Raw genomic sequence first — 11,070 nt, 5'->3', positions numbered from 1 at the left:
AGAAGTGTGAATCTTCCAAGTGAATGTGCTTTGAGTGGCTCCTGGGAGACCAGTTTTGGATTCCCATGTACCAGTGCAGGGCTACTGAATCCCTTAGACCTTCACATTGACCATGATGCACAGAAAATGCATCGGGATTGAATACAAAACGCTCAATGATTTAAGTAGCAGAAGAGTGAATCTTCTAAGAGTTTCTGCCATGTACGGCTGCTGGGAGACCAGTATTAGATTCCGATGCACCAATGCAGGCTTACTGTCTCCCCTGGACCTTCACATTGACCATGAAACACAGAAATTGCACCGCGATTGAATACAAAAGACACAATGCCGCATTAATTACAATAACAGTCAATCTTCTAAGAGAATGTGATTTGAGTGGCTCCTGGGAGACCAGTATTAGATTCCGATGCACCAGTGCAGGTTTACTGAATCCGTTGGACCCTCACATTGACGTTGAGACACATAAATTACATCGGGATTGAATACAAAACGCACAATGCCGACATAAGTACAAGAAGAGTGAATCTTCTAAGAGTTTGTGCTTTGAGCGGCTCCTGGGAAACCAGTATTAGATTCCAATGCACCAATCGAGGTTTACTGTATCCCTTGGAACTTCACACTGATCATGAAACACAGAAATTGCATCGAGATTGAATTCCAAAGGCAAAATGCCGACTTAAGTGCAAGAAGAGTGAATGTTTCAAGAGTTTGTGCTTTGTGCGGCTCCTGGGAGACCAGTATTAGTTTCCGATGCATCAGTGCTGGTTTACTTTATCCCTTGGACTTTCACATTGACCATGAAACATAGATTTGCTTCGGGATTGAATACAAATGGCACAATGCCGACTTAGGTACAAGAAGAGTGAATCTTCTAAGAGTTTGTGCTTTGAGCCGCTCCTTGGTGACCAGTGTTAGATGCCGATGCACCAGTGCTGGTTTACTGTATCCCTTCGACTTTCGCGTTTACCATGAAACACAGAAATTGCATCGGGATTGAATACATAAGGCACAATGCCGACTGAAGTAAAAGAAGTGTGAATCTTCCAAGTGTATGTGCTTTGAGTAGCTCCTGGGAGACCAGTTTTAGATTCCCATGCACCAGTGCAGGGTTACTGAATCCCTTGGACCTTGTCATTGACCTTGAGAGACATAAATTACATCGGGATTGAAAACAAAAGGCACAATGCCGACTCACGTACAAGAAGTGTGAAGCTTCTAAGAGTTTCTGCTTTGTGCGGCTCCTGGGAGACCAGTATTACATTCCGATGCACCAGTGTAGGTTTACTGTATCCTTTGGACCTTCACAATGACCATGAAACACAGAAATTGAATCGGGATTGCATACAAAGGCACAATGCCGACTTAAGTACAAGAAGAGTGAATCTTCTATGAGTTTTTGCTTTGAGCGTCTCCTGGGAGACCAGGATTAGATTCCGATGCACCAGTGCAGGTTTACTGAATCCCTTGGACCTTCACATCGACCATGAAACACAGGAAATGCACCTGGATTGAATACAAAAGGCACAATGCCGACTTAAGTACAAGAGGAGTGAATCTTCTAAGAGTTTGTGGTTTGAGCGGCTCCTGGGGCACCAGTATTAGATTCTGATGCACCAGTGCAGGTTTACAGTAACCCTTGGACATTCACATTAACCATGAAGCACAGAAATTGCATCGGGATTGAATACAAAATTCACAATGCCAACATAACTACAAGAAGAGTGAATCTTCTAAGATTTTGCGCTTTTAGCAACTCCTGGGAGACCAGTATTAGATTCCGATGCACCAATTCAGGTTTACTGTATACTTTGGACCTTCCCATTGACCATGAAACACAGAAATTGCACCGTGATTTGATACAAAAGACACAATGCCGTATTAAGTACAAGAAGAGTGAATCTTCTAAGGGTTTGTGATTTGATCGGCTCCTGAGAGACCAGTATTAGATTCCGATGCACCAGTGCAGGTTTAATGAATCCCTTGGACCTTCACATTGACCATGAGAGACAGAAACTACATCGGGATTGAATAAAAAAATCACAATGCCTACTTAAGTACAAGAAGAGTGAATCTTCTAAGAGTTTGTGCTTTGAGCATCTCCTTTGGTCCAGTATTAGATTCCGATGCACCAGTGCAGGTTTAGTGAATCCCTTGGACCCTAACAGAAACTGGATCAGGATTGAATACAATGGGCACAATGCCGACTTAACTACAAGAATACTGAAACTTCTAAGAGTTTCTGCTTTGAGCGGCTCGTGGGAGACCAGTATTAGATTCTGATGCACCAGTGTGGGTTAACTAAATCCCTTGGACTTTCACATTGAGCATGAAACACAGATAGTGCATCGGGATTGAATACAAAAGGCAGAATGCCGACTTAAATACAAGAAGATAGAATCTTCTACGAGTTTGTGCTTTGAGCAGCTGCTGGGAGACCAGTATTAGATTCCGATGCACCAGTGCAGGTTTATTGAATTCCTTGGACCTTCACATCGACCATGAAACACAGAAAATGCACCTGGATTGAATACAAAAGGCACAATGCCGACTTAAGTACAAGAGGAGTGAATCTTCTAAGAGTTTGTGGTTTGAGCGGCTCCTGGAGCACCAGTATTAGATTCTGATGCACCAGTGCAGGTTTACAGTAACCCTTGGACATTCACATTAACCATGAAGCACAGAAATTGCATCGGGATTGAATACAAAAGGCACAATGCCAATATAACTACAAGAAGAGTGAATCTTCTAAGATTTTGCGCTTTTAGCAACTCCTGGGAGACCAGTATTAGATTCCGATGCACCAATTCAGGTTTACTGTATACTTTGGACCTTCCCATTGACCATGAAACACAGAGATTGCATAGCAATTAAATTCAAATGGCACAATGCCGACGTAAGTACAAGAAGATTGAATCTTCTAAGAGTTTGTGGTTTGAGCGGCTCCTGGGAGACCAGTTTTTGATTCCGATGCACCAATGCAGGTTTACTGTATCCCTCGAACCTTCACATTGTGCATGAAACACAGAAATTGCATCGCGATTGAATACCAAAGGCACAATGCCGACTTTAGTACAATTAGAGATAATCTTCTAAGAGTTTGTGCTTTGAGCGGACCCTGGGGATCAGGTATAAGATTCCGATGCACCAGGTCAGGTTACTGTATCTCTTTGACCTTCACATTGACCATGAGACACAGAAACTACATCGGGATTGAATACAAAATCCACAATGCCGACTTATGTACAAGAAGAGTGAATCTTGAAAGACTTTCTGCTTTAAGCGACTCCTGTGAGACCAGTATTAAGTTCCGATGCACCAGTGCAGGTTTACTGTATCCCTTTGACTTTCACATTGACCATGAAACACAGAAATTTCATCGGGATTGAATACAATAGGCTCTATGCCGCCGTATGTACAAGATGAGTGAATCTTCTAAGAATTTGTGCTTTGAGTGATTCCTGATGGGTAAAGTATTACATTCCGATGCACCTGTGCAGCTATACAGTACACCTTGGACCTTCACATTGACCATGAAACACAGAAAATGCATCAGGATTGAATACAAAAGGCACAATGCTGACTTAAGTACATAAAGAGTGAATTGTCTAAGAGTTTGTGCTTTGAGTTTGTCCTGGTAGACCAGTATTAGATTCCGATGCACCAGTGCAGGTTTACTGAATGTCTTGGACCTTCACATTGGGCATGAAACACAGAAATTGCATCGCGATTGAATATCAATGGCACAATGCCGACTTATCTACAATTGTAGTTAATCTTCTAAGTGTTTGTGCTTTGAGCGGCCCCTGGGGGGCAAGTATTAGATTCCAATTCACCAGTGCATGTTACTGTATACCTTGGACCTTCACATTAACCAAGAAGCACTGAAAATGCATCGGGATTGAATACAAAAGGCACAATGCCGACTTAAGTACAAGAAGAGTGAATCTTCTCAGAGTTTCTGGTTTGAGCTGCTACTGGGAGACCCGAATTAAATTCCGAAGCACAAGTGCTGGTTTAAAGCATTCGTTGGACATTCACATTGACCATGAAACACAGAAATTGAATCAGGATTGAATACAATATGCACAATGCCGACTTAAGTACAAGAAGTGTGAATCTTCTAAGAGTTTGTGCTTTGAGCGGCTCCTTGGAGACCAGTATTAGATTCCAATGCACCAGTGCAGATTTACTGTATCCCTTTGGACCTTCACAGTGCCCATGAAACACAGAAAATGCATTGGGATTGAAAACAAAAGGCACAAAGCCGATTTAAGTACAAGAAGAGTGAAACTTCTAAACGTTTCTGCTTTGAGCGGCTCCTGGCAGACCAGTATTAGATTTCGATGCACCAGTGCTGGTTTACTGTATCCATTCGACTTTCGCGTTGACCATGAAACACAGAAATTGCATCGGGATTGAATACATAAGGCACAATGCCGACTTAAGTACAAGAAGTGTGAATCATCCAAGTGTTCGTGGTTTGAGTGGCTCCTGGGACACCTGTATTAGATTCCCATGCACCAGTGCAAGTTTACTGTATTCCTTGGAGTTTCACATTGACCATGAAACACAGAAATTGCATCGGGATTGAATTCAAATGGAACAATACCGACTTATATACAAGAAGAGTGAATGTGCTAAGAGTTTCTGCTTTGAGCCTCTCCTGGGAGACCAGTATTAGATTTCGATGCACCAGTTCGGGTTTACTGTATCTCTCTGACCTTCACATTGACCATGAGACACAGAAACTACATCGGGACTGAATACAAAATGCACAATGCCGACTTATGTACAAGAAAAGTGAATCTTGTAACAGTTTCTGCTTTAAGCGACTCCTGGGAGACCAGTATTAAATTCCGATGCACCAGTGTAGGTTTACTGTATCCCTTTGACTTTCACATTGACCATGAAACACAGAAATTTCATCGGGATTGAATACAATTGGCTGTATGCCGCCTTATGTACAAGAAGAGTGAATCTTCTATGAGCTTGTGTTTTGAGCTGCTCCTGGCAGACCAGTATTAGTTTCCGATGCACCAGTGCAGGTTTACTGTATCCCTCGGACGTTCACATTGTGCACGAAACACAGATATTGCATCGCGATTGGATACCAAAGGCATAATTCCCACTTAAGTACAATTAGAGTTAATCTTCTACGAGTTTGTGCTTTGAGCGGCCCCTGCGGGTCGAGTATTAGATTCCGATGCACCAGTGCATGTTACTGTATACCTTGGACCGTCACATTGACCATGAGCCACTGAAAATGCATCGGAATTGAATACAAAATGCACAATGCCGACTTAACTACAAGAATAGTGAATCTTCTAAGAGTTTATGCTTTGAGCGGCTCCTGGGAGACCAGTATTAGATTCCAATGCACCAGTGCAGGTTTACTGAATCCCTTGGACCTTCAAAATGAACATGGAACACAGAAATTGCGTCGGGATTGAATACAAGAGGCTCAATGATTTAAGTACAAGACGAGTGAGTCTTCAAAGACTTTCTGACATGTACGGCTGCTGGGAGACCAGTATTAGATTCCAATGCAGCAATGCAGGCTTACTGTATCCCTTGGACTTTCACATTGACCCTGAAATACAGAAATTGCACCGTGATTGAATACAAAAGACACAATGCCGACTCAAGTACAAGAAGAGCGAATCTTCTAAGATTTTGTGATTTGAGCGTCTCCAAGGGGAAGAGTATTTGATTCCGATTCACTATTCCAGCTTTACTGTATCCGTTGGCCCTTACATAGACCATGGAACACAGAAATTGCATCGGGAATCAAAACAAAACGCACAACGCCGACTTATGTACAAGAAGAGTGAGGCTTCTAAGATTTTGGCCTTTAAGTGACTCCTGATGGGTAAAGTATTAGAGTCCGATGCACCAGTACAGGTATACTGTATACCTTGGACCTTCACATTGTCCATGAAGTGCAGATAATGCATCGGGATTGAATACAAATGGCACAATGCCGACTTAAGTACAAGAAGAGCGAATCTTCTAAGAGTTTGTGCTTTGAGCGTCTCGTAGGGGAAGAGTATTTGATTCCGATTCACTATTCCAGCTTTACTGTATCCCTTGGACCTTCACATTGAGCATGAGACACAGAAATTACATCGGGATTGAATACAATTTGCACAATGCCGACCTAAGTACAAGAAGAGTGAATCTTCTAAGAGTTTCTGCTTTGAGCGACTCCTGGGAGACCAGTATTAGATTCCGATGCTTCAGTGCAGGTTTACTGTATACCTTCGACTTTCACATTGACCATGAACTACAGAAATTGTATCGGGATTGAATACAAAAGGCACAATGCCTACTTATGTACAAGAAGAGTGAATCTTCTAAGAGTGCCCGCTTTGTGAAGCTCCTGGGAGACCAGTATTAGATTCTGATGCACTATTCCAGCTTTAATGTATCCCTTGGACCTTCACATTGACCATGAAACACACAAATTGATTCGCGATTGAAAACAAATTGCACTATGCCGACTTAAGTACAAGAATAGTGAATCATCTAAGAATTTGAGCTTTGAGCGGCTCCTGGGTGACCAGTATTGGATTCCGATGCACCAGTGCAGTTTTACTGTATCCCTTGGACCTTAACATTGACCATGAAACACAGAAATTTCATCGGGATAGAATACAAAAGACAGAATGCCGACTGAAGTACAAGAGGAGTGAATCTCCTAAGAGGTTGTGCTTAGAGCGGCTCCAGGGAGACCAGTATTAGATTCCGATGCACCAGTGCAGGGTTACTGTATCCCTCAGACCTTCACATTGTGCATGAAACACAGAAATTGCATCGCGATTGAATACCAAAGGCACAATGCCTACATAACTGCAATTAGAGTTAATCTTCTAAGAGTTTGTGCTTTGAGCGGCCCCTGTGGGTCAAGTATTAGATCCCGATGCACCAGTGCAGGTTACTGTATACCTTGGACCTTCACATTGACCATGAAGCACTGAAAATGCATCGGGATTGAATACAAAATGCACAATGCCGACTTAAGTACTACTAGAGTGAATCTTCTAAGAATTTGTGTTTTGAGCGGCTCCTGGGTGACCAGTATTAGATTCCAATGCACCAGTGCAGATTTACTGTATCGCTTGGACTTTCATATTGTCCATGAAACACAGAAAATGCATCGGGATTGAATGTAAAAGGCACAATGCCGACTTAAGTACAAGAAGAGTGAATTTAATGAGTATGTAATTTGAGCGGCTCCTGGGACGCCAGTATTAGAGTCCGATGCAGCAGTGCAAGTTTACTGTATCCCATGGACCTTCACATTGACCATGAAACACAGAAATTGCATCGGGATTGGATACAAAAGGCACCAACCAATTAGCATACTGCCTGCTGTTTCCAAAGCACTCGAATATATTGTTCATGACCAAATCACTGAACACTTGCATGAATTCAGCCTATATCACAAATTTCAATCCGGTTTCCGTAAACATCACAGCACAAACACTGCTCTAATTAAAGTATTAGATGACCTGAAATGTGCCATTGACAATCTAAAGGCAGCAATATTGACGCTACTGGACTTCAGCAAAGCTTTTGACACTGGTAACTTTGACATATTGCTCAAAAAAATGCAACAGCTTAATTTCTCTGTTAGTGCAGTGAGATGGTTTGAAAGCTACTTAAAAGACAGACAGCAATGTGTTGTCTGCGTAAATGAAAAATCTTCCTGGAAACATCTTTCCTCGGGACTGCCACAAGGATCAGTCTTAGGACCACTTTTGTTTTCTTTACATGTCAACTATATTTCATCGGTTCTGTCCTGTAAATATCATTTCTATGCCGACGACCTCCAGCTCTACCTAAGCGTCAGACCTGAAGACGTAAACACTGCAAACGCTCAGATGAATGATGATCTGTCTTCGGTAGTGACATGGGCGAAAAGCCTGGGGCTTAAACTAAATGCAAAAAAGACGCAAGTAATCTTAATAGCCCATCAGAAATTAATAAGTTCAGATCTCCGCGAATGGCTACCTTCTATTCTGCTCGATGGTACTCCAATACCATATCAGAAAACAGTGAAAAATTGGGTGTAACTTTGGATGAGCATCTCAACTGGGCGGAGAATACAGTCGCAGTGTGCCGAAAGACGTCTGCTTGTCTCTATGCTCTCAAAAAGTTTCAGAACATATTTCCACTGGACTTGAAACGCCAGCTCATGCAAGCACTCTTTCTACCGAACCTCCACTATTGTGATGTGATTCAACAAGGCACGGGTAGTGAAAAGAAAATACGGCTAGAGATAACCATGAATGCCTGTGTGCATTACACCTGCAACATTCGCCGATGTGATCATGTTAGTGCTTCATACTCCGAGCTAAAGTGGCTGCGGCCGGACAAATTGCGTGACTACCACACTCTATGTCTACTTCACAAACTCTTCGTCGCGCAAGCACCCCAGTACCTTGCTTCAGAGATTAAAAACCTGTCGTGCCATCATAATCGAAACACGAGGTCACTCTTATTTGGTATCCTAACTGTGCCCACTCACAAAACAAAAACTTTTGCAAACTCCTTCTCAGTTGCCGCTGTCAGCATCCGGAACAAACTGCCCCTTACCTTGCGCAAAATTCAATCTCCTGCTGCTTTTAAGAAGAAGTTGAAGCATTTCCTACTATTATCCTCATAAAGTTCTCCACAAAATTAATGTACCAGGCCAATCCTCTCATCTGTCAAATAGCAAAGCTAGCGTCTCCCATCTTGCTCCTGAGATGCCTTCCCATTCGTCTATCTCTATTAGCCAGGCAATCTTCTTTTCCTTTATATTTCCTTAATTATGTTTCATCATGTGTATTCTTCTCCTCCGTTCACAATGAGTGTCCCTCATACTCCCTGCTGCCAGCACTCCTATCTAAAATTTGTCTCTTCAATAATGTCTAATTATAACAATACTTATGATCTACGAATATAAACTCTATATGTATATATTTTTCCAGGTGTACCTTTCTAATTGTTTATTTCACTTTTTGTAGAAATGTAGTTTAACATGCCTACTTAAACATATGAATGTAATATAAGTAGGATGCCTGGTTAGATGGAAGAGAGGGCCTGATGGCCCTAATCTTGCAAGGTTAAATAAATCAATAAATAAATTAAGTACAAGAAGAGTGAATCTTCTAAGAGTTTCTGATTTCAGCGGCTCCTGGGAGACCAGTATTAGATATCGATGCACCAGTGCAGGTTTACTGAATCCCATGGACTTTCACATTGACCATGAAACACAGAAAATGCATCGGGATTGAATACAACAGGCACAATGCTGACTTAAGTACAAGAAGAGTCAATCATCTAAGAGTTTGTGCTTTGAGCGGCTCCTGGGAGACCAGTATTTATTTCCGATGCACCAGTGATGGTTTACTGTATACCTTGGACCTTCACATTAACCATGAAACACTATGGCGATTGAATACAAAAGGCACAATGCCGACTTAAGTACAAGAAGAGTGAATCTTCTAAAACTTTGTGATTTGAGCGGCTCCTGAGAGACCAGCATTCGATTCCGATGCACCAGTGCAGGTTCATTGAATCCCTTGGACCTTCACATTGACCATGAAACACAGAAATTGCATTGTGATTGAATACAAAAGGCACAATGCCGACTTAAGTACAAGAAGAAAGAATCATCTAGGAGTTTCTGCTTTGGGCGGCTCCTGTGAAACCAGTATTAGATTCCGATGCACCAGTACAGGTTTACTGTATCCCTTGGACCTTCACATTGACCATGAAACACAGAAATTCCATCGGGATTGAATACAAAAGGGACAATGCCAACTTAAGTACAATAAGAGTGAATCTTCTAAGAGCTTGTGCTTTGACCGGCTCCTGGGAGACCAGTATTAGATTCCGATGCACCAGTACAGGTTTAGTAAATCCCTTGGACACTCACATTGACCATGAGACACAGAAATTGCATCGGGATTGAATACAAAAGGCACAATGCCGCCTTAAGTACAAGAATTGTGAATCTGCGAAGAATTTGTGCTTACAGCGGCTACTGGGAGTCCAGTATTAGATTCCAATACACCAGTGCAGGTTTCCTGTATCTCTTGGACCTTCACAATTACCATTAAATTCAAAAACTGCATCGGGATTGAATACCAAAGGCACAATGCTGATTTTAGTACTAGAAGAAAGAATCTTCTAAGAATTTGTGCTTTGTGCGGCTCCTGGGAGACCAATATTAGATTCCCATGCACCAGACAGGTTTAATGTATCCCTTGGATCTTCGCATTGACCATGAAACACAGAAATCGCATTGGGATTGAATGCAAAATGCACAATGCCGACTTAAGGACAAGAAGAGTTAAACTTCTAAGAGTTTGTGCATTGAGCTGCTCCTAGGAGACCAGTATTAGATTCCGATGCACCAGTGAGGGTTTACTGTATTCCTTCGACCTTCACATTGACCATGAAACACAGAAATTGCATGGGGATTGAATACAAAAATCACAATGCCGACTTAATTACAAGAGGACTGACTCTTCTTACATTCCATGAATTGAACCATTCCTGTGAGATCAGTTTTAGATTCCGATGCTTCAATTCAGGCTCACTGTATCCCTTGGACATGCTTATTGACGATGATACACAGAAATTGCATCGGAATTAAATACAAGACGCACAATGCCGACATAGGTACAAGAAGACTGACTCTTCTTACTGTCTATATTTTGAACCTTTCCTGTGAGACCAATTTTAGATTCCTATGCTTCATTTCAGGTTTACTGTATCCCTTGGAACTTCTTATTGACGATGAAACACAGAAATTTTATTGGAAATTAATATAAAAGTCACAATGCCGACCTAAGTACAAGACGACTGACTCGTCTTACTCTCTATGTTTTGAACCTTTCCTGTGAGACCAGTTTTGATTACGATGCTTCACAACAAGTTTACTGTATCTCTTGGACCTTCTTATTGACGATGAGCCACCGAAATTACATCGGAATTAAATGCAAAACGCAAAATGCCGACTTAAAATCAAGAAGACTGACTCTTCTCACTGCCTATGATTTGAACCTTTCCTGTGAG

This window comes from Schistocerca americana, chromosome 6 (genome assembly GCF_021461395.2).
Source record: "Schistocerca americana isolate TAMUIC-IGC-003095 chromosome 6, iqSchAmer2.1, whole genome shotgun sequence".
In the NCBI taxonomy this organism is placed as follows: Eukaryota; Metazoa; Arthropoda; class Insecta; order Orthoptera; family Acrididae; genus Schistocerca; species Schistocerca americana.
This window is presented reverse-complemented; position numbering follows the sequence as displayed.